At 37.1% G+C, this 25,454-nt stretch overlaps 1 protein-coding gene across 2 annotated transcripts in view; it reads right to left on the bottom strand.

The window, feature by feature from the left end:
• Window positions 1–25,454, bottom strand: part of CDH6 (cadherin 6) — a 125,380-nt gene that overhangs the window by 78,990 nt on the left and 20,936 nt on the right. The window contains exon 1 of one of the 2 annotated variants that reach the window (XM_055325722.1): window positions 22,160–22,293. The exons of the other annotated variant lie outside the window; for it this stretch is intronic. The gene's annotated coding sequence lies outside the window, so the exon portion shown is untranslated. Of the gene's footprint in view, window positions 1–22,159; window positions 22,294–25,454 lie in introns of those variants that run through there. 2 annotated transcript variants of the gene reach the window in all.

Raw genomic sequence — 25,454 nt, 5'->3', positions numbered from 1 at the left:
GTGCAGGTGAGTTTTAAAATGAATACTATGCATTTCCCTTGTCAGATTTTTCACTTTTCATCACATGCACCGCCTTTAAACTGCCCATGTGGACAAGAGAAGCAGCACCCGCAAGTCACACATTTTGTTATAATCAGAGCAGACCCTAAATTCACCTTGCTTTAATTTTTAAAAAGAGACTTACTGAGCACGGGGTCTGACGTAGGGCTCGATCTCAAGACCCTGAGATTAGGACCTCAGCCAAAACCAAGAGTTGGATGCTTCATCGACTGTGCCACCCAGGTGCCCCGCACCTTGCTTTTAAAGCTGGGTTTATTAACCATTCATTTATAAATATTTATTTCCATATACTTCAGGGGATGCTCTTCTTTACAATTTCACATCTTTATATCAATGATTTCTGATGAGCTAAATTTTATTTAAAAATTCTGAATATAAGTGGAGTGATCATCTTCTTCTGAAGTAGTATGGGGATTAGAAATATGGATTTGGTAATTACTTAAAATACGGGAGCAATAACTAAGTCAATTCTCATTTTTCAAAAAATAAAATAACTCTGAACTTGGGAGTCAGGAAATCTAGTTTCCATTTCTTCTGTGTTTCTAATAAGTTCTGTGGCCGTTGGTATGTTTCTTTACTTTTCTAGGCCTCAGTTTCTTCGACTGTAAAATACTGGAGATGATATCCTCTAGGGATCTTTCAAGCTACAACATTCTATGATTCTGATACTATTTTTTCCTCCAGATTTCCACATTTAGCAAATTTCAATATGTATCTGTCACTGTGATGCCCTGCAGAGGAACAGTTATGATTTCTAGAACCACAGATCCATGGTATGTTGAAATAGATGACCTAACTGGAAACATCCTACCCCATTATTTTATAAAGGATGGAGCCAGCATGGTTCTTTTAACCATCGGTCAAAAGTGTGTTTGGATGTTTGGCTACTGAAGTATGTCCATTTTTTCCCCCTATATGTAGATAGAGAAATAAATTGGTGGCTCAAAAATCTGACTAACTTTTAACTTTTGAATATGCTACAATGCAATTAAGAACAAAATTAGGGACAAACTGATATATTCATAGCACAGGGAAGGGGCAAAAATTTCTAGAGCTGTGCTGTCCAATACAGGAGCCATTAGTTACATGTGTCCACTGAGCACTTGAGATGTCACTAGTTTGAATTGAGATGTGACTAAAATACATACCAGATTTTGAAGACTTTGGTTAAAAAAAGAGAATAAAATACATCACAATTAATTTTTTAAAAATACTGATTGCATGTTGAAATGATAGTACTTTGGATTAAATAAGTAATCTTATTTGTTTCCTTTTATTTTTTTTTTAAATATGGCTGTTAGAAAACATAAAATTATACATGTGGCTCTTATTATATTTCAGGTGGACAGCACTGTTCTAAGGGATTCTGTTATGCTAATGAAGGGAAAGGTGCTTTAGATACCAACAATGAATTCTACTTTATCCCCATAGAAACATGAATCAATATAAGTAGCTTCACACTTTTAAGTAGGCTCTGTTTCAAATTTTTATGTCACTCTTCTCTCAATTATAATGATTTAAAAAAAATCAAAACATTATTATGAAAGACTGGTTAGTTTCCCAGCTTAGTTCTAAAATTTATTTTACCTTTAATGCAACTAAAATATTACATATAAGTAATGAAAATATTAGGATAGTAAATAAATAAATAAATAAATAAATAAATAAATAAATAAATAAATCTTTGTTGGTTATTTTTTTTAGCTTTTTTAAAATAAGATTTTATTTATTTATTCATGGTGACACAGAGAGAAAGGCAAAGACATAGGCAGAGGGAGAAGCAGGCTCCCTGTGGGAAGCCTGATGTGGGACTTGATTCCAGGACCCCAGGGTCATGACCTGAACCAAAGGGAGACACGCAACCACTGAGCCACCCAGTTAATTGGTTATTTAGGCTGAAATTAATTCTGTTCAGCTGAGAGAGAATACAAGGAGATGGAAAATTTCATCATGGTCCTTCAGAGGACTGTTGGGCATTTTCAGAGATTTAAATCTTTTATGTTTCTCGTTACTTCAACAGTTGCCATTTTTTCTCTTTAAGACATATGTAATTCTTTCACTTCTTTTTTACTTCTTGCCAATAAACAAGTACAGTGATTGTTTTGATATGCAACATTAAAACAAAAGAGAAATAGAGACAGAATTTGGAGAGACTCCTTTCCACTTTCGAAAGGACCAAGGGAGCTTGCTCTGAGGTTGGATGTAAGTAGAACAACTTTGGGGTGTTAAGGTGTGGGGACAGACAGGGGTTGAAAGCCACTCCTCTAGATGGCCTTTCTTTCTTTTGTTTTTTCTTCCCTTTTTCAAGTTTTTATTAAATTCCAGTTAGTTAACACAGTATAATACTGGTTTCAGGATAGAATTTAGTGATTCATCACTTACATAGAATACCCGGTGCTCATCACAACTGTGTATGGCTTTTCTTTAAAATGGTACTTTGCAATGAGTTCATTTCAGTTCTTAATCAATTATGCCTATGTAATGAAGCCTCCATTAAAAAAATCAATTGGTTACTTATTTAAAAAATCAAATACAGGAATATTTGAATAAAGATTCAGGTGGCCCTAAGTTCAGAGTATATCTTTCTCTCTGCCTTCAAGTTTTTAGGGAGGGGAAGAGCCTGAGAAAAGGAAAGAATTAGCACCTATTGAGCACCTTCTCTGTACCAGGCATTGTGCAAGGAGATTGAGAATCTTCGGAATTTTTAACTATTTCAGCAATCCTGCAGGGCAGACATTCTCATCTCCCTTGACTCATGAGGAAACTAAGACTTGGGGGTTTTCTAGAAGTTGCATAAGCTGCTCATGTTTGCACAGTGAGCAAACTGAGAGTCAGAAATGGATTTGGTATCTTGTGCCTTAAGAGCCCATTTAACTTTGTTGCTTCTTCTGCAGAAGAGAAAATGTGAGAGGAAGAACACTGCATGGAAGAGAAGAATTGCAGGTGCGGAACATATTTCACATGCAAAGAAATATCGGGAAAAAAAGGTCGAATCCATTCTTTTACCTCTGTCTCAGGAATGAAAAGTCAATTTTTAATTATATGGGTAAGGTTGACCAGGGGCCAACTTATCAAAAATGCTGAGTTTAGGGTTGGAGATTAAATGTAAAAAAAGGTTCAATTTATTACTGTTTGGAAGAAATAAACATCCGTTTGTAAGAAAGGCTGGAATCTGTCTGCCTCCAGCCTGCCTTCGGCCCTGAGGTGAACAGCATGATCTCTGGGGACAATAAATGAATAGTGAGTGGAGAGCATGATCCAAACTTTCTGCCATATATTCTGAGGTGATATCAAGTGTGGGAAATCATGTGGCTATCACCATCTGCTGACACCATCCTTTTTGGGGGCATAGATGTGCTCGGGTCATATAACATCCTTGGGAGCCTACTGACGGGTCCTTTTTGCCTTGTGATAACAGAGACCCTAAACCCTTGCCTTGATTCATGCCTTTCCAACATGTTTCTGATTGCTAACCATTTATTAAACGTTATTCAATATGTTCACCTACCTTGTTCAGCTGCCTTTAATCCTCTCCAGAACAAGACGAGATTTAAACAAACAAACTGGGTTCATTTATACTTAAACATACTACCTTGCCAAACAGGTATTTTTCTGTGTCTTGAAATATGTAAGATGGCTAAATGGCAATGTATTCTTAAACAATACAAATCTAAGTGGATTTCCTTCGAAAATGAGATAAATTTTGTTCTTTATCATCTTATCAGCATGATTCCACAGTACTCCCCATGCATCTGAAATCACATTGAATAAGGTACTAACTATGATGAAAGACAGTTAGGGGAGAGAACGGTGCACTGGGACCCTCACTCTATTCAGATGTTGGGCACAAATATTGACGTGAAGTCTCAGCCCAGAGAGGCCAGATTTGCAAATCCTGCTTATCAAAACAGGTTTATTGCCAGCACATTCAAGTGTAGATAGAGGACAAAATGACACTAGGAGGCAGGGGGAGAGGGGAGGGGATTCCTTCCAAGCAGAGCCTTTGTCTTTATCCACAAAGTGTCCCAGTAGATGAAAAGCAGCAAGGCTGGCCGAAGAAGCTGGGAGGGGCTATAATGGTGTTTGCGGTTGGACAGAGCATGTGGCCATGAGTTCACCACATGGCTGAGCCTGGGCAGGGTTGTGTGCCCCTGAATACTAAGTAGATCAGATGGAAATTTGCCTCTTTCCCCCCTGCTTCACATCAGCCTCATTCACACTGTGTTCACATCATTTCTTAATTAGGGGAGTATATTATACTTCAATGGGTCATTACAAACTATAACTGAAATAAAGTTGAGTGATTTGTTTCAGTGAAAGACACCTTGATTGAGGTGGTTATTAGTAAACTATAGAGTACAGTGAGGATAATTGGTGTGAGCGCTATCATTATTTAGCAGTGTCTCAAATTTTCCCATTAATTTTCCGACGATTAAAGAAACTACACTTAGCCAATTAAATATAGAAAAGGAAAATCATTTGCCAAAATATAAACTTGCTATTTATACTTAAACCGTTAATAAAATTTATACTTCATAATAAATTGTTACATATTTTAAGACACATGCTTCTTATGCAAAAGCCTGGCAACTGTTTTCTATTGTTCAAAACATGAATGGCAAAAAAAAAATGCTTAGCAATTAAAAGCAAATAAACTGAAAATATCAATTCTGTTAGTATAAACAGTAGGCATAAATTAATACAAATAAGGTAGACTAATGTTGCAAAATGTCAACAGATTCCCTTTTTCTGATCAAAGAAATACAAAACCTGTAAAGCAGGTATTTATAACAAATCTAACATGTAATTTTCTTAATTTTTTAAAATGTCACTAGCGTGTAACTTCTTGCATGTGTTACAGTATCTTCTTGGCCTTTCATTTTGGATTGAAAAAAGAAAATATGTTTGGAAATGAGATTGTCTTTCATTTGTTCCTTGAAAACAAGATATTATTTATTTGGTTTTCATTTCTATAAATAAATTACTCATTTGAGGCTTGTTTCTCTAAAATGAAGGGTTTATGCAATCAGTCATGCATAAAATGTGTTATTTCCCCCACTCAGTCCAGTAGCTGCTTGAGAGAAATTGTATGAGTAGTTAGTTCTCACTGTCATTACAGCAAACCAGAGACAGAGGAAGGGGGGGGGAGAAGAGTAGAAATCAGATACAGGAAAACTCTAAATGTACCATGATGGCAGATAGCAATAAAACTGTCGACTTTGAAATGAAATCACAGGACAATATCTCCTTATGAATATATGAGCACAGAGAAAAGCCACTCAATCACAAAATTATTCTTTTGTTGTTGTTGTCTTTGATACAATGTATTGGCTAAAAAAGTGGAATTTTTCTAACTTTTCAGTAGAGCCAGAATATACTTGTTATGTAACTTCAAAACTATAAAGAGTACATATAACTATAACTATATATGTAGTTATAAATATACATAAAGACAATATATGTGTGTATGCAGGTCTATATACATATGTGGGTATCTCTACGCACACATATATATGTGTATGCATATATGCATGTGTTACAGATCTGTGTGTGTGTGTGTGTGTGTGTATAAAATGTGGGTTAGTCATTGTGATACTGGAGGTCTAAGCAAGAAGGCCTGGGGCCTAGAAGAGAAGACAGGTTTATATGTATAAACTCTGACTGAACACGTGGGGGGTGTTGAGGAGAGGGTTGCCACAGAAGAAGTGAAACAAAGAAGCAGAAATGAAGGAATGCCAATGTTCAGTGATTTATGGTGAGATCCCCAAGCAGACAGGGAACACAAGTGCTGGATGGGAATGTGATTCCCCATCCACTTTCCCTTTGCTTCCAGATAAGATTCTTAATGGCAGACATTAGGAAAATAGCGTCTCAGCTCCTATTATTTGGTGTCATTACTCTGTGGATACTTTCCCATTCTCAACCTGTAATAGTTTTACTATTACTAAGTTTAAAGACGTAATTAGCAGACACATATGCAATCAATATATGTGATAAGACTCTGAAGTCATTACACAATCCATTAAAAAATATAGTCACAGCCCTCGAGTTTTCTCCCAGTGTATAGAAACATACAAATTAAAGCATTTCCTTTTCTGGTATTATTTTAGTATAATCTTTGTGTGTATTTAGAAACCTAACGTATCATAAGTTTTTGTTACAACATCAGACAAGGTAACATTAACAAAGAACAAAAATATACTCTTAAATATAATTATTATTAGATTGGAGGCTTATATTTTTCTAGACTCTATTTTATTTTATTTTTTTAAAGATTTTATTTATTTATTCATGAGAGACACAGAGAGAGAGAGGCAGAGACACAGACAGAGGGAGAAGCAGGCTCCCCGCAGGGAGCCCGATGCGGGACTCAATCCCAGGACCCTGGGATCATGACCTGAGCCAAGGGAGACACTCAGCCACTGAGCCACCCAGGTGCCCCTCCCCTACATCTAGACTTTAAAATATAATATTCTGTCAAAATATTTATTAAGCACACACATAAAAAGAATAGCATTACAAAAAAGAGGTTTTGAGATACTGACTATAACCATAATTTCCCATTTACCTAAAAGCCATCAAAATTGAATTTTATAATTCAATCATTTATTGAGAATTATTTTTGAGTTCTATTATGCCTGTGTAGACACAAAGTCCAACCTTGTGGGGTTTACATTCTGGTGTAGGAGACAGACTATGAACAAGTGGATGGAGGTAAATAACACATTTTGAATCATTGATAAGACCCATAGAGATAAAATGGACAGAATAAAAGGGATACTGAGTTACAGACAGTGAAGGGTGACTATTTCACAAGAGCAAGGAGGGCCTCTTTGTGAAGAAACTGGAATCATGATGAGCCGCTCATGGGAAAAACTGGTGGAAGTTTCTTGTAGAGGAAACAGCAACTGCCATGGCCAGAGGAGGAAACAAAATTCCAAAATTTTAATAAAAAAGGTCACTAGAAGGTGAGATAACCAGAAACTATAATGAGTAACAATAAGTAATAATAAGGAAACAGGATAAGCAGAGTTTGATAATTTTACAACACATTTCTCCTCTCTTCGCTTTTATACTTTAAAAGATTACATTTTTCATATAAAATATACTCCTTAAAATATACAGTCTCTTGAGGTGCCTGGGTGGCTCAGTCAGTTAAGCATCTGCCTTCAGCTCAGGTCACGATCCTGGGGTCCTGGGATCGAGTCACACGTTGGGCTCCTTGCTCAGTGGGGCGCCTACTTCTCCCTCTCCCTCTGACCTTCCCCTCCCCACCCTGCTCATGCTCTCACTCCCTCTCTCTCAAATGAATAAATTAAAAAAATATTCGAAAAAATATAGTCTCTGTATGTTTGCATATATGTATTTAAATGTGTGTGCAGCATGTGCATATATGTGTGTGCACGTATATATATATATATAAATATATCTACGTATGCATGTATGTGTATTTTCATCTGTTCGTTTCATGTTAGGAGGATGGCATAGTGGACTTTGGGTTGCCTGGGTTTGCGTCCTGTCTCTTCTGTGTTCTGGCTCTGTGATCTTTATTTAACTTCTTTGTGCCTTTGTTTGCACATCTGTACCATAGAGATTATTAAAGGACCCGCTTCAGAGGGATGTGGTGAGAATTAAATGAACTAATATATGTAAAGCTCTTAAAACAGTGCCGGGCACATAGTATATGTAGCAATCGCATGACTGCAATATTCAGGATTACTCTGATAATTTCCTCAACAGCTGACATTTTATCCAAATAAGTAGAATATATTGTAACTATTAATTCCAATTTACACTCCCACAGGCAAAATCGAGAGTGAAAGAGCTTGACTTGATATTTCTTCATTGGCCACTCATGTTCATATAGTTGGCAAACTAGTTCAAACTTTATTTTTAGAATATTTCAAGCTTAAAGTGGAAACTTCTTCTGCTTCTAAACTGGGGCAGTTCCATGTTTCTGGCTTGACCAGAAGGTGCAGCCAAACAGGTTTTCTAGAGGGTAAGGGTGCATTAAACATGTGCCCACCTGAGGGAGCTCCAAGATCTCTGCGAAGCCCGCGTCTTAGTTTCTTCAGGCCTGCAACCTGGTGCCCATGACGCTGGGCTTGGGTGACATTCATGGTGGAAGGAAAAATGTGTGCGTCCAGAGTTGAAGTTTGGGGGGAAAAAGAGCCAGGTAATAAAACTGATAATTATTTTTACTGTTTTCCAGTTATGTATTTAATTGAGGGGAACAGAAACACTTTTTTGAGAACTTCAAACAGCTCAGCTAGAAGCACAGGAATTAGCATAAAGTGAAATATTTATGGGAGCTTAATACTGTTTAAGACTCATTTTCTCCTTGCCTTAAGACACGGAGTCAAATTAACCATTTCTAATTAAAGAGTTGGAAACAAAGTAGTGGAAGACCAGAAGTAGAAGCTAAATGGTAATGTCTAAGCTGTGGAAAAGTCATTTGACATAGAGGTCAAGAACAGGAAGATACAAAAGAATTCCTGTAGAACGAGAGAAATAATCAGAGTGATTTAAAAATATATATAATTATGGCAGGCTTGGGATGCCTGGGTGACTCAGCGGATGAGCATCTGCCTTCAGCTCAGGCCATGATCCTGGGGCCTTGGGATCGAGTCCCGCATTGGGCTCCCCACAGGGAGTCTGCTTCTCCCTCTGCCTGTGTCTCTGCCTCTCTCTCTCTGCGTCTCTCATGATAAATAAATGAAATCTTAAAATTATATAATTATGGTAGGCCTACTGCCACTCCTTTCTGCACGAATGTTCTTCCCTTGAGGGCAGAGTTCTAAAACTGGACATGATAATGCCCCTTTGTCTCTCTTTGTTAGTAGTTCAGCTACAAAGGAAGCACACACGCAATATTCAAAACAAAGTGGGGATTGCTTTGAATATGATTTATGGGAATTCTGGACCAAAGGAGCAGCCAATTATTAAGGATACTGAAAAGATAAGAAATTCACCAAATCCAATGACGCAGTCTGGCAGGCTCCAGGCCTCTCTTTCTCTCTCTCTCCTTATTTCTAAACCACTGTATAGATACACAATGATTTACCTAAAATATCAATTTTATGCGTGGATTTTAATTTTTATTGCATCACAAGTAAACTATTAAAAGTTTTTGAACATTTGGCCCTTAAATCACCATAGGCTGTCATCAAAAGATGAAAATAAGGCAATAGAGACTATTACCCAGAAGAAAAGGAAAATATTCATTAGAATATACTTTCAACAAATGAAAACTATAATTAAAATATAATCATGTGATTAGAAATAAATTACAAAGAACATATCATGCTTCTAGCATATTCTCTATATGCTTAGATCTTAAATTTTGAAGTTTGTTTGTCTTAATGTGGCTTTAAGCATTTCATAGAGATTCATATCAATCTTTTCATTCATAGTTCCTGAAATTTCCTACAGTTGTTTCTCCATTAATTAATGTATAACATTTTTACCTGAATGGTATGCTAACTGTATTGTTAAGCTACTTTTGTATACATCTCAAACATTCTGATTTTGACTAAACTGAAAGGATCTGTTGTGCTACTTGGGAACAGAATCAGGATTATCCTGCAGATGGTTTCTTAAATCTTTTTTTTCATAAAAATAATTTCCATTTCTCATGGAGCATTTGCTTCTTTTTGCTTTGCCTATAAGTTTCTCCTCTTGTTTCCATAAGTACATTACCTCATGTCTTAACCACCTTGTGTTGCCTCTTGAAAATGAAACAAGACAGCATGCCTGTCGAGCAAGCCTAATGCTTCTGTAGTCTTTCTTAAAAAATAAATTGGAAGTGTATTTTAACGGTATTTAACGCAAAGAGTTTAATACATACACACAGAGAATGTTTCTCTGGCAAGTGAGTGGAAATGAGCCAGGCTTTTTGGAGATTTTCTCTGTCTGTGATGGCTACACAGACAAGCCTGTGCACAATCTGTTTACACAATATCCGACATCCCTTAGGCACATTCCCTACGTCTTCTTGGAGAAGTTATCAATTGGTCAGACAGGACTTTCTCTCTACATATGTTGAGTTGATCTTTTAATTTGCAATGGAGAGTCTAAATGTTACCCTGAATGAGGACTTCGAGGACTACAGAGGCCCTAGGCTTCGTAACCACTGGTTCTACATTGGGACTTCAGTGCTTTCTGTGTGAGAGAAAAAGCAAATTCTTTTCAACTGGGCTATTCTGCAATGAGTGAGAGGACTGTTATCTTGACTTTGTTGTGGAGACAAGCCACAGTGGCATCAGAGATATAGCATCAGTCAATTAAACTCCAATACAGTGTTAAAAGGATATGGAAGATAGATTTTAATTATGAAACAGATGACACCACTCAATCCTAATTGTCATACCAGGATCCAAGTCAAGGGCCTGTTAATCACCAGCCAGGAGAATGGATAACAAAACATCTTACGTCACCGAGGGCAAAAAGCATCAGGCCATAGTTACACTGCACCTTAAAATATCTACTAGGAACAAAACAACAAAAACAAATAAAAACTTCTCTTTATTTTCTGTAACATTAAGTACTGGGAAATAATTATGCCATTACTAAGATGGTAAGCAATTAAGTTTCTTTCTCATAGTTAATTCTTTCACTAAGAAATCCTTAGGTGAAACTCTGGAGTTTCTTTAATTCTCACAAGTATTTTGAGAGTTATGATTCTTTTTACATCAAAAATTAACCACACTTATTGGTTTAGCCAATAATATCAGGGGAACTAGAGACCTATAAAAGCTTCCAAACTGGCACCAGCCATACACTCATAAGAGCCAAGCTGCCTTAACAACTTGTTACAAATGCCTAACAGCTCCAGAGAGAAAATATTTTCCTGAGCCCACAGTTTCTCATCTGTTTTGCTTTTCCACAAACTTCCCAAAGATACTGGGCAATATGCCTCACTTGCCATACACCAATCTATTTTGGCCAAATATCTAATCTCTAACCAGTATGACGACCAGAAGTTGAGAACAAGAAGTATGCTATATAGAATAGAAAAACACAGGACTTGGGAGTGAAAATGGTTGGTTTTCAGTTCCTGCCTTGACACTTCTTCCTTTTTCACTGAGTAAGACCCTGAACCTTCCTTAGATTCCAGTTTTGGAGATGGAGTAGAGCTCATGGATTGTTGTGTGGGTTAAGAAAGATGATTTGGAAATGCCATACAATTGCTAGTTAGCATTACATGAGACTGGAGCTGTAACATCAGAATGCACAGAACACCTACTAAAGGTCTATCATTAGGTCCTTCTGCATTTTAATGCCCTAGTCGAGGTCTGGTTTTCTCCATGATACACGCAAAGAAGCAATTACAAGGAGATTAAATAACATGCCTAAGATCATACAGCTTTGTTATTGGCAAAACTGGAGTGGGAATCAAGGTTTCTCTAACTCTGGGATTATACTTTTTTCCATTCCTCCCAGTTTGGGATCAAGGTGAATAGTGCTTCCTTCTTTAGCTGATTTAACTCATGAGTCCTGGCAGAGAGAGAATCTATGTTGGCAGAATCATGGCCCCCAACGGTTTCACTTTCCAATCCTCAGAACCTGTGAATATGTTGCTTACGTGGCAAAGAGACTTTGCAGATGTGGTTAAGTTAAGGATCCCGAGATAGGGAGATTTTCTGGATGGGTCCAATGTAATCACAAGGGTCCTTATAAGAGGGAGACAGGAGGGCAGGGGGGACGTGACAGAGAGTCAAAAGTTGGAGAATTTTGAAGGTGCTACACTGAAGGCTTTTAAGTTAGAGGAAGGAGCTCTGAGCCAAGGAATGCTGGTGACCTCTCGAAGTTGAAGAGTTGAGGAAGCGAATCGTCCCCTAGTCTCCAAAAGAAACCAGCCTTACTGACATGACTTCAGTCCAGGGAAATTTCTGATCTTCGAAATTGTAATATAATAAGCTTGTATTGTTTTAAGCCACTGAGTTGTGATAATATTTGTCACAGCAGCAATAGGCAACGAATGCAGGATTCCTATCTTTCCTGGGGCTGTCAAGCTTTGCTTACCTAGATGGAGGGTGGCTTAGCTTGAGTCCCTTACCTCGGGAGGTGGATGGGTCATGGAGGCAGGGCAGTTGATAGGTAAGGAGTGTCTGAGGAGTACAACCACATCTTGTGGCTGGGATGGGACCTATACTTGCCTTAAAAAAAAATAAAGTTGGGGTCGGAAGCCACAGAGATGTAAATTCTGGAGGAAACCTCAGCCTTTGAGGTTTAGCAAGAGGTGAAGGAACCAAGGTGTTGACTTCTGATGTTCTGTTGGGGCAGGGAGGTGGTCTGGTCTGCATTCTAGAACCTTGGGAAAGAGAAAATGCTCCTGCTCCTTAACACATAGACTGGCAACTTCCAAAAATTGTAAAGCACATAGCCTCCAAACACACACACACACAACCACACACACACAATCTATGTACTTCTGTACATAGCATACAGTATATGGTATTGAGCAAACAAAAAATATAAATTGAAAGTATATATGACAAAAATAATTAATACAGAAGTTCAAATATCTTCTTCCCAAACTGCAATAGATTATCTTCCTTGGTCACCATGGAGTGATGTAGAGCATGAGGGAGGTTTCGAAATGTGATTTGATGGGTGGTGGGTGCCCCCTTCATATTTCTCTTTCCTCATCTCTTGCTCGATTTAGTTTAAGAAAGGAGATGAAGATGGAAAGGACTAGAAGAAACCTCCACTATTTTCTGAGTTAGCAGACCCCCTACATAGATTGTGAACTTTGAAGACTGGGGAGTCTTGCTTTAAGGGAAACGTGTCTGCAGGTAATATGCTCTGTTGGGAGAACAGGCACAGTTCCCCAGGAGGAGGACTTTTTAGGCTTTGAAATTATGTAGTTTGAACAGACTCGCCATTTTTTATGAACGTCATGAGATCATATTTCTTCACATTTGATTCTGAGGAGCATACAATACTGCAAAATCCTTAATTAGTTTTACGGAGTGATTTGACTGCATAATAATGAGGATTGTGGGATTTTACCGTTGTCATCTTTCTTCTTCAAAGGACTAATTTTCTGCAACATGTTTGTGGTCCTACACAATTTATGAAAATAATGAAGATAATGAGTTTGTGTCCCTAGTTTGTAAAAGCATTTTACCAGTTCAAGAGGAGGACAAACCAACAGGTCTCCTACCATCAGCCCCACTGCAGGGGGAGGCAGGTCAAGGAGGTGGGCATATGCAGGAAAAAGCAAAAAGAGACTGCAGGTAGGTGAGCTGGGCTTGGGCACACACTTCCCCCAACTTGCTGTGTGAGCAGAATCAAGTTGCACAACCTCTCTGTTGCCTTGGTTTCTTTTCCCAGGAAGGGAAGCATCTGATGAGAAGAGATGATCATTCATACGCCATTCTAAACACTCTATCTTTATATGCTGTTTTTGAGATAGCAGAGTGTATTTTTTTGGTGAAACGAGAATATTTCTTCTCAAATTCTTATATCCAGTGGGCTACTCAAGTATCTCTAAACTGAAAAGTGTTAGTGTTTATTTGAGAAAAAAAAAAATCCCACCTTAGTATAGTAAAGAATTAGGGCAGAACTCAAGAGCTCGGCATTTCTCTTGCTAACATATCTGGAATATAGTGAACAGAGTTGGTATCTGAGATGTGAATCCCGGTCCATCTACTTACGAGCTTATACAACTTTAGCAGAGTTACTTAACCTCTGTACAGGTTCCTTATATCCAACATGGGGAAAATCATACCTGCCATGCAATGCCGTCATGAGCACCTGAATATATAACATAGTGGGACAGCGTATGTCTAGAATGGGCTCTCATGTTGTGTCTATAGCAACAATAGTATCAAGCCCGAAGGCTATATTACTTCTATTCTCCATGATTCTAAGGGATGATGTAAGCCTTCTACATTTGTGTTATCAGTCTCTCCTACAAGATCCAGTCATTTATGGATTAAAACAGAACAGTTAGAACAGAAATCAAGCCATATAAAGACATGATTACCAGAAAACCCTTCACTGGGCAGCTCCTTAAAACAGGATTTTACAACCTCAGCACTGCTAACTTTTGGGGCAGATAATTCTTTGTTGTGGGGGCTGTCCTGTGAAAGGCAGGCTGTTTAACTGTACCCCTGGCTTCTACTCACTAGGTGCCAGCTGGACCTTCTAGTTGTCGTAGTCCAAATGCCTCCAGACATTGCCAAACGTCACCTGGAGGGCAAAGCCCACTCTCCTCTCCCTTGAGAACCACTGCCTTAAAATTATGAGCTAAACAATACAGAGAACTACAATGCAATATAAATGTCATGAGATTACTTTTTATATTCATGAAGACTGAAAATACTAGCAAGATTGGTTAAAAGTTTGTCTCTGGAAACTTTCACTCTGCCACTAGCTATCTATGTGACTTTAGAGAATTTGCTGAACCTCTCAAAGTTTAAGCTCTCTCATTTGTGAAATGGAGACAATGATCATATACGTCTAACAGGTCGATGTGAGGATTAAACAAGATAATGTTGTGATGTCCGGCCCATAGAAGCAATTAGTAAATGTTGGCATTTGTTTTCATTAGTAGTCATCACCACTACCATCACCACCATTACATTATGGGTAGATCCCTCTCCAAGCAGCACTGAAGTGTTTCTTAACAGGAGACTACATATAGTTTTAAAAAATAATTATTTCAGAAAATACATTTTTAACTTCTTTATAGGATTTCAAATGTCAGCCTTCTAAATGAAAGGCTCATCAAAATATCTATTCTTTTTCCTTATGACTCATTCATTCATTATGAATCATTATACTGGACACTGTTAAATATGCATTTCATCCAGTGAGACCCACAGGGAACCCAATGCAACATACACCACCAAAACCAAAATGTAATGTTAATGGAAATTAACAAAAGACAAATCATTCCATAGCACACTAATTAGTTTTTTAAGAATTAAATCACCGGGAGCCGCACATTCTACAAATAATTACAAAAAAGAATAAAATAAGAATCTCATTAAACTATTTAAACAAAGTACTGGATTTATAAAACTCCTAAGTTCCACATTAGAGAGCACAAGTATGTTTCCCAGAAGGAGGGATAATGTTACAAAGCTTCCGTTTTTCTGAAATCCTAATTTTATTAGCAGCAAAGTAATTAATTTTTGTGACAACAAATTCTTCAAGGAGAAATAAATAGTAAGAGCAATGTGAGCAAAGCAGTTAAAGAAAGGAAGATGAAAATACATCAAGGAAGCCTTAAGAGCAACTTTTATCCTCTACTGTGAAACTATGTCCCTAAATTCTGGTTCATTTTCAGAAGGGCTTCTAAACAAATCTCCACTACTCAAAAGATAAAGATGGCATCAATGAGCTTGCAGAAAAGTCAACTGGGAAGGAAAATGGGGGATATTTTTTTCTCAGGTACTGAAAGACACTATATAGATTGAAGGAGTGAAGAGATTGGTAAAAAGAAAGCTGTGTGTGTGTGTGTGTGTGTGTGTGTGTGTGTGTGCGAGAGAGAGAGAGAGAGAGAGAGAGAGAGAGAGAGAAAGAGGGAGTGAAAGAGTGAGAGATTGAGTTGAAGCTGTCGCAGAAGGACAAAAGATTTTATCTAAAAAAAAAAAATGAGGACTTTGTAGGGCATTTGGGTGGCTTAGTTGGTTAAGTGTCCGACTCTTGATTTTGGCTCAGGTCACGATCTCAGGGTTGTGAGATCGAGCCCAGCACCAGGCTCTGTGCTGGGCATGGAGCTTGCTTGGAATTCTCTGCCCCTACCCCTGCTTGCTCACACACACACTCTCTCTCTCTCTTTCTAAAAAAAAAAAGGACTTCACAAAACGATATAGTCTCTCAAAATAAGTAATGATCATGACATTAATCAGGTTAATTTACTAAAACTACTAAAAACAGAAGATGACGTCAATTTATATTAGATTGGCTTAATTTTATTTTTGCCATGTGCAATTAATGATTGGAGGTTATGTGGAAGTAAGTAGACTTTAATTTAAGTTATAACACCTTCATTAACTAATTGTTCCACCTTAAGTAAGTTTCTTCTTTGCATCTCAATTTTCTCATCATTGTACAGATGATGAGAAATCTAAATACTTATATATTTATACCTTATAAATATTGAGAGGATTAAGTAAGATAAAAGTGTACTAAAGTCTTAGCATTGAACTTGGCACCCAAGAGGTGATTCTTATGGTATTGATGTTTGAGTCATCAGAAGAAAACACTTTCATGTTAACCTCAACCTAATAGACCCTTTTGGAAATTTCTTTAATTAAAAGACGTTCTGTAGTATTATCCCAGGCAAAATACAAATTCATAAAGTTTGATATGTGTGACAAATAGAAGAATAAGGGACTTAAGATACTTACATCTAATTTGCTCTGTCTGATTTATGTGCAGGCCTAACTTTTCTATCTGTATCAAATCACTTTTACAAGATGGTGGGATTGCATTCTCAGAGTAAGGAAAATTGGTTTTAAAGAATGTTCGCGGGTGGTATCAGTTTGGTTGTACTGTATATCATATATCAGAAGCTATATATTTCAAATATTAAAACAGCAGTGTATATTTCTGTCCAAAAAAAGTTATTTGGGTCATTTTAAGATTTATTTCTCTCTCTTTTTAAAAAATATTTTATATATTCATGAGAGACAGAGTGAGAGAGAGTGAGAGAGAGAGGCAGAGACACAGGCAGAGGGAGAAGCAGGCTCCATGCAGGGAGCCCAATGTGGGACTCGATCCCGGGTCTCCAGGATCATGCCCTAGGCTGAAGACGGCGCTAAACCGCTGAGCCACCCGGGCTGCCCAAAATTTGTTTCTCTTAAAATAGAGATAGAAAATCTGATTTGGGAAGTTTTTCCTATTCCTAAAAATACAATGAGAAAGATATTTCATAGTTTTACTGAAAATGTTAATAGGTAAAAGAAAGGCAAAGTAAAATATACTGAGAGCTTACTTTTTGAGAGCAAGTGTCCCTGATGGTCTTGCATATGGCTTCTCATATACTCCATACAACAGAGATAGAACTTTTGGTCCCTATTTTTATAGATGAAAAAAAGTGAAGTTTAAGGACTTGAGGAACCATTTATCTCAAAGACTCAAACTAATAATGGCCAAGTTGGAGGTTTAACTGTTTGTCGTATAATCCTCTACAACCCAAGCTTTTCCTACTACATCATGCTGCCTTTCCTTCACATCCCTCCCCTTAAACACCTCAAATATTCAGGTTGATTAACATGCCCGAATCTGTTAACTCATACTTTTCATAAGAGATATGACATACTGTATTTTACAATGAACAAATGAGGAGTAGAAGAAATCAAATGCAAGATGGCACACAGTCATCAAGTTCTGTTACTACACTAGATTGGGTCTTTTGATTTCTTCCAGTTCTTCTGTGAGTCACCAATCTTTGATGGCAGCCTTCTCTCAGGTATATTTAATAAAATGTTCAATAAAGGTCAATAAAAATACATTCAAAAAGGTAAAGTATTAATTAGTGAGATGAATTTTCTAAAAGTCTGGAGGACCATTCTCACTGAATTCTAAGATTCTATGACTTGGAGGTGTGATACCTTAATTCTTTCAGAATAGAATTAAAGCTGATTTCAGATCATCTGAAATGCAAGTGGGCTGAGTGCAAGACCGATAATAGGTTTCTGACTTTGGCTTCCAAAAGTGTTCCACAATCAACACTATTGGTATGTAAGGAAGAGAACTAGTGATGCAACCCCTCCAGTCGGAAGTGTTTACTTCCTAAAGGGTTCTGGCAGTGAGTTGGAATGCTTGACTAGGGAGTGAAGAGTGGCCAGGGACAAACTGAATTGTTGCCATTGACAAAGGGCTTCCTCAAAGCACAGCCAGGCTATGCTTGTGGGATGGACAACCAAGACATCTAGTAAATTGAATTTTGTTGAAGAGATTCAATTTACATGGCAAACTACATGGTTGGGTTTTTTTTTTTTTTTAAGATTTTATTTATTCATGAGAGACACACACAGAGAGAGAGAGAGAGAGAGAGAGAGAGAGAGAGAGAGGCAGAGACACACACAGGCAGAGGGAGAAGCAGGCTCCATGCAGGGAGCCCGACGTGGGACTCAATCCCGGGTCTCCAGGATCGCGCCCTGGACCGAAGGCAGAGCTAAACCTCTGAGCCACCCAGGCTGCCTTACATGGTTTTTATTTACATGTTTCCCACACCAGCCTGCATACCTTGTGTCCAGGGTAGGGTAATATAGGGAAAGATCTTGCCGAAGATTAAAGGAAAGAAAAATCGTGATGATTTTAAGGATGATGTCCCATGGAAAAAGACCCCTTAGATTCCTAAGCTGGATCAAACATATTCGTCCCTTTAGTCCTTACCCATACTGCCCTCTCTTCCTGGTACCCTTTCTCCATCTCCATCTCCCCACCCTCTTTTCTCTTGGCTTCCTTCTCTTTGTTCTTCAGGGTGGGGAATAAACTATCAAAGAGATTTTCAAAGAAGACTTTCATAACTTTCCAATCAGACTGTATTCTCTATCATCCCACCCAAGTCTGTCTCCTTCATAGCACATATTATAGTACTTAAATAACATGTCTATATGTCAAATTATGTATTCACTTGTATTTTCTTTCCTCTATCACAATGTAAGTTTCTGAAGGTCAAGGACTATGTCTATTTTATTCACCAAGGTATACTTCTCACCTAGCTCACTACCTGATACTCAGCGGTGCTTTATAATGCAACAAATGAACAGATGAAGGAATAAATGAATGATCAGAGAATTTGGCCACCCTCACAGTAATCAACTACATTAAGTTGATAAGATATGAGATCCAAGGTGTGTGGTGGAATATATTTATAAAGCAAAAATATTCTAAACACTTGTAAAATGATTTAGCATATCTGCTGGAGTTGGTCCTGCTTCCTGAGTTCTCATGCTTTAAAAAAAAATCAGTATTTGCTTTCGTTTTGGCAATATAGGAAACACCATCTCATTAATTCAAAAAAGAAAAAAAAGAAAGTAGTGATTTCAGTCTTTGGTACTAGGTCCACACTCTGACAAGACCCTTTAGTGCTCTCCAGTAGGATGATTTGCCATGGGAAATATAAAGAACTGCTTTTAGTTGTGGAAGTTTACAAAGGAAGAATAAAATTATTGACTCAATTTAATCAGATTTATTAGATGAACCTATGCCAAAAAAAAAAAAAAAGAGAGATTTAGGACAAGTTTGGCATAGAGTTGAGTTTTCCCATTTAAGACTTAAGTACTACAACGATGTGTGGAAATTAACAGAGGAACTACAACTTTTTCATGAGATATTTAATTAGTTTTCTACTTCATTATGTGGACTCTAGATGCAGAATGACCTCCTGGACTAAATAGAACCTGATGCTTGATCAACGGTGCCAAGAAAGCAATTTGAACTTTAACAAGGATGCTTTCTTTATTAATTTGTTCACTCATTTACTCAATAAATACAGCACGCTTACTATGTTACTATGTCCCAGGCATTGTTCTAAGTGCCGGGGACCCAACAGGGAACAAGATGTAACACGTGTTTTCCTTGACAGAATAGAATCAGTCAGGGAGAAATAGATGATATACAAGCAAACAAATGAGTAAGGATCATTTCAGGTTGAGTACTAGAGAGGAAATGAAATGAGGTGATATAATGGAGTGTCTCGGAGAGCTATGTTACGCTGAGACATGAATGAGGAGGCAGTTATATGTTGAGCCTGGGAAGAGAGTTCCAGAGACAAAGAACAGCAAGAGCAAAGGTGTTCTCGTGAGAAAAGGTGTTCCAGTATTATAGGTGTTGAAGGTATTATAGGGAGAAAAGGTTTGGTGTTTGATGTGTTAGTCAGGATTCTCCAGAAAGAAAGAGCCAATGGGATATCTAGCTAGCTAGCTAGTTATCACCATCTCTAGATTTATTTTTTTAAGGAATTGGTTCATGTAATTGTGGGAACCTAGTGAATCCAAAATCTGGGGTAGGCTGACAGCCTGGAGACTCTGGAGGAGCTGCAGTGCATGTCCGAAGATCATCTGCTGGCAAGCTACCTTTTGCTGGGAGCAGATGCGTGTATTAGTTTTTGTTCTCTTAAGGCCTTCGAGTGATTGGATGAGGCCCACCCACCTGGTGGAGGGTAATCTGCTTTACTCAAAGTCCACCAACTTAAAAGGCCATCTCATCTAAAAATCGCTTTCATAGAAAATTCAGAGTCATGGGTTTGGTTAGGAAATATGGCATAAAATTAACCATCGCATACATGAAATTAACCATCCCATTTGGGGAAGAAAAAGAAGTGAAATGTGATTGAAGTGCAGTGTACAGGAAAAGAGGTGGTGGTGGAAAAGGAGAGCAGGTAAGTGCAGTGGGAACCACTGGAGCTTTGGAAGCAGTATGTTTAACATGTTCTGTTTTAAATTTTACAGGAATTTCTGTATGTAGAGTCTGATTTCACAGAAGCAGGAGAGAGAACTCAGAGGGACAAGTTTGCTGGTTTCTGTGGTAGTCTGGGCAAGAAGAAATGGTGGTTTGGATTTGGGTTCTGGTAGTGGAGGGAGAGAGAGAAAAGGAGAAGGATTCTGGGCATATCTGGGAAGCAGACAGACTAGATGTGGGCTAATCCCAAGGAGCCTCGTGCCTACTTCTGGGGCCTAAGTAAGATGGGGAAGAGTGGGAAGCACATAGTTAGGAGTTTCTGAAAATGGGAGTGAGTGTAATGTCTTTAGAACAACAACAACAACAAAACCCCTGTGTTTTGTTATATCTACAATTTATATCAGTAAAATAGGTTCTTTGTTAAATGGATGAAGCTGCAGTGCATTTGGAATTACCTACCCATGTTTTTCTTTAATTAACTATAAATCTTTAAGACATGTGAGATAAACCTCTTTCAGATATAGTTTTCTTTTAGCTAGGATTTCAAATGCAACAATTGAGTATCGTGTACCTTTTTTTTGCTTTTTTTGTGTGAATTTTTCTGCTTATAAAATGTCTAATTGCATCATTGGATAATATAGTGTAATTAAACTTAAAATAGTAACGGTTAGAAAAAGATATTGCAGGTATATTTCAAGTTAGTATTTCCACAATTACAAATGCTCTGCAATTTCGAATGTATAATAATAATATTATTATTATTTTTCATAATTTGGTTATAAAAACGAACTTAAAAGATTTTAATGATGATGGGAAAAACAAATGCCTTCTCTGCTACTGATGCAAACAAACTTCTAAATGCTTGTTCCAGTATCATCTATACTTACACTCAAATTATGTCTATATTTAAGCTAAATATATCTTAAAGTTTTTTCTGCTTTCAAAAGCTGGTTTAAATTTTGGGGGAGTGATTAGATCCATCTGAATAGCAGAACAGGAAGTCATGTCCTAAATCCAGTTAATTAAAATATTAGCGAAATAGAAGCAAAGCTGGGCCTGGGAGTTGGATTTCTTTACTTGCTTCTGGGAATTTGATGCTGTAATCTGGATATATCCTGGTTAAACTGAGCAGTGTTCCAACTCCAAATCATTTATTCTTTACTGGTTACTTTCCTAACCAAACATTCAGCCCTTTGAGGTGAGGAAGGACATCTTTTCGATCATAATATCTCAGTGTCTGGCATGTGTCTAGTCCAGGCAGTTATTATGGTGCTCAATTAACAGTTCTCAAAGAACTGATTCATTCAATTCACTTGTGAGTATTCAGCTATTTATTTTGAAATACTGTAGACTCAGCTTTTCAAACCGTGGATTCTGACCCATTAGTCAGTCATGAAACCAATTTAGTAAGTCTGATGAGAATTTAAAAATAATTAAATGGAGTAGAATATAATAGAACAGACAACTATGCATGCAGAAAACTTTTAAGTCATAAATATATATAGGAATATGTGCATTAGGTCAATATATAAAATGTATTTTTCACTGTGGTTTGAAATAAAAACATTGAAAAGTTGCTCTCGGTTTTAAAGTTAAAATGACCATGCTTTAAAAAAATCCGAAATTTATAAAAATTGTGCCTAATAATAAGAGACAAAGAGGGGACTATACATAATTGAGGTTATCCTGACTATTTAACATACATTAACATAGAATTAGTGGATCTCACCTCATTTAACAAGTATGCAGTATGCACTTTAAGTGCTCTTGGCTGAATATTGTGAGGAAGATAAAAAATACCAGTATCAGGTCCCTCTGCTCGAAGACTGTGGGAGCACCCAGCGAGAAGAGCTGCATGTTTTCAGTCAGGAAAAGATCTTCTCTGCAACTTATGGCTACCTATTTCCAAACTTCGTAACTCAGGATCTTAAATAAAGTTAAAATACATTTTAAGTTAATCAGCATTTGTGGGTTAGCCCAGGAATCAAATTGCCATTATTATTTAATTCTCATGGACAACTGACTTCCAAATGAAATTTATGGTCTAAAACCTGTTTCTGAAGAACCTGAGTGGCTCAGTCGGTTGAGTGTCAGATTCTTGGTTTCAGCTCAGGTCAAGGTCTCAGGGTTGTGGCACAGAGCCCTGCATTGGACTCCTCCCCCAACAGGGAATCTGCTTCCCCCTCTTCCTCTCCTTTTGCTCCTTCCCCTGCTCATGCACACACTCTTAAGTAAATACATCGTAAAAAAAACAAAACAAAACAAAACAAAAAACAAACAAAAAAAAAAACAAAGAAAAAAACCTGTTCCTGAGTTGGATGTTGCTTCAACAACTTTTTTTTTTTTTTTTTGGTAGCAGGGCTTGCTAATGAGACTTGCTCTCTGGCCCTTTTTTAGGCTTTGTGGGCTATCCATGGATTCTGCGGTAACTACTCAACTCTGCTATTGTAGTGTGAAAGCAGCCATAGATAATACCCAAACAATCTGTTCCAATAAAATTTTACTTATGGACACTGACATTTGAATTTTATATATTTGTCATGAAATACTACTCTATAGATTTTTTTCAACCATTTAAAAATGTGAAAAATGTTCTTAGCTTGCAGGCCATACACAAACTGGCAGTGGCTGGATTCGAACCAAGCTACAGATTGCGAACCTTGTATTAGAGCAACAACATATTTTTTCCCAAGAGATTTACTGTAATGGTTTTGTACGACTGAATCAACAAAATAAGGCATTAGAAACTGTCTTAAGCCCAGAAACTGTCTCATTTATTTTTTAAAAACCTTAAGCTTAAAAAAAATGTCAGATGATATATTTTAAGTTCTAAAAATGTACTGAATGTTTGCATAAATAAGTGATTTAAAAAATATAGTAGACTATCGGGTAGAATTTGCAACCACGTAAAATCCACACATCCCTGGTGTAGGAAGGCAGAGATTTTGAAAAAATCAAAAGCTTGCCTCCTGTTTTACAGTGGGAATTGTGTTTTATAGTATAGTCATTGTCAGGAAAAACAGCTTTTAAAGTCATCTGTCTCTTGGTCCTCATGTGGAGCTTCTTCCTCCACCATCAAATTGGGACTTGGAGGATTCAGAAATCACAATTTTATTTGCATATAATATGCAATAATAAAAATATAATAATAATATTAATCAAAATGGCCAAGATTTATCGAGTACCTACTGTGAGCCAAGGATTGTTCTATGGCTTTATAATACATCTCACTTAATCCTCACGATAATATAAAGAGGTAGGAAATAGATGAAAAATGATTGTGATTGATTTAGTCAAGGTCACACGACTGGTGAGAATCCAGATAAGGTTCTGACTTGATCACCACCTGAAACTGCTTCCATACGACAATGCTCTTCAGTTGAGACGTGAAGCATTAAAATCACTGTTTTGGAATGAGTAATGCGTCCTCTATACACCATACACAGAATTCACAATTTACCTAACTTTATTAGAGCTATAGTATATTAGACTAAGTCTTCAAAGCATTGATTTGCTCCAATCAGCATGATTTTACATAGTAGAACTGAATTGGCCCCAAGCTATTTGGTTTTACATTTTCTATTACCTAAATATTGATGGTTTCCCCCAAGTCTATCACTTTCACTGTCTTCTTAAAAGCATGTTTTTACTAACAGAGAATGTTTTACATTATCTCAGGGAGCCAGTGTAGGAAGTATATTGAAACATGAGTTGGATAATATTCACATCCATAAAAGTTTATTATAATTCAAGAACTATAGTATCTAATTCTGTGTGATATTTCTATTTAAATATAAATATATAAACATATAAATATATTTATATTTAAAGGATTTAAAGATTCCGGGGTGCCTGCGTGGCACAGTCGGTTAAACGTCTGACTTTTGGTTTTTGGCTCAAGTCATCTCAGGGTCGTGAGACTGAGCCCTGAGTCGGGCTCCATTCTCAGGGCAGTTTGCTTAAGATTCTCTCTCTCTCTTTCTTGTTCTCTCAAATAAGTAAGTAAGTAAGTAAGTAAATAAATAAATCTTTAAAAAAAAAAACCTTCACTGAATATTTTCAGTAAAAAAGTATTATATAAAGAATGCATCATTAAGCAGTATGATTTGTGCTTACTGAACAACTTTTTTTGTGATTATAGTTAAAATATATTAAAGTTAAGGATAGACATCATTGAGAAGAGTATTCTGAGAGAGTTATAGTAGAAAGGAGTTTCTAGTTCTCCTTTTTGCCAATTTGTCCTAAATTGGGTAAGATATCTCTTTATCAGTGGGACTATAATTTCAATTGTAGCAACTAGAGAAAAAAACAATTAAATCTAATAATTCATATTGTGACGATTCATTTCTATTAGATTTCATGAGCAAGTTAATATGAATTGTAATGCTTTTTACATTAAAATGTCAAACTTTTTATTTTTTTTTCTTAAGTAGCCTCCACGCCCAACGTGAAGCCGCATGTGGGGCATGAACTCACGACCCTGACATCACGACATGAGTTGAGATCAAGCATCAGCTTAACCTACTGAACCATCCAGGTAACCCCAAATTTCAAACTTTTTGAAATTAGACATTCTGAAACTAAGAAAAGGAAAGTCATAGTATAAAATCATTTAAAGTTGGTAGTTCATAGGAGTTCCTAAAACTTTACTAGGATATGTTCACATTTTTCATTAATTTCAGGTCAGGACTCCTCTGTAATCAGTAAATAAAAGCTTACAGAAATGTAGTTCCATTGCCAAATGCTTTAGCTTCAAATGTGATTTTCTTTCAACGTGATTTCTTTTAGATACAACACAATTTCTTTCTGATCCTGAGCATATGTGTCTATGCTAATATGAAATGGTGTCTTAGAAAGGTTATTTTTGTTTTCTGCAGGGAGTAGTCATCCTTTGACCTATATTCAATACATGACACAGATCTGATTGTGCAACAACCATTAGCCTCATCTGAAATCCCTAGTTGGAGGTCGGGGCCCAGGTCAGGGACCATTACTCCTGGGTGTCAGAGCTAAACTTAATTAAT

Source organism: Nyctereutes procyonoides, unplaced genomic scaffold, assembly GCF_905146905.1.
Source record: "Nyctereutes procyonoides isolate TBG_1078 unplaced genomic scaffold, NYPRO_anot_genome, whole genome shotgun sequence".
NCBI classification, from domain to species: domain Eukaryota; kingdom Metazoa; phylum Chordata; class Mammalia; order Carnivora; family Canidae; genus Nyctereutes; species Nyctereutes procyonoides.
This window is presented reverse-complemented; position numbering and strand designations above follow the sequence as displayed.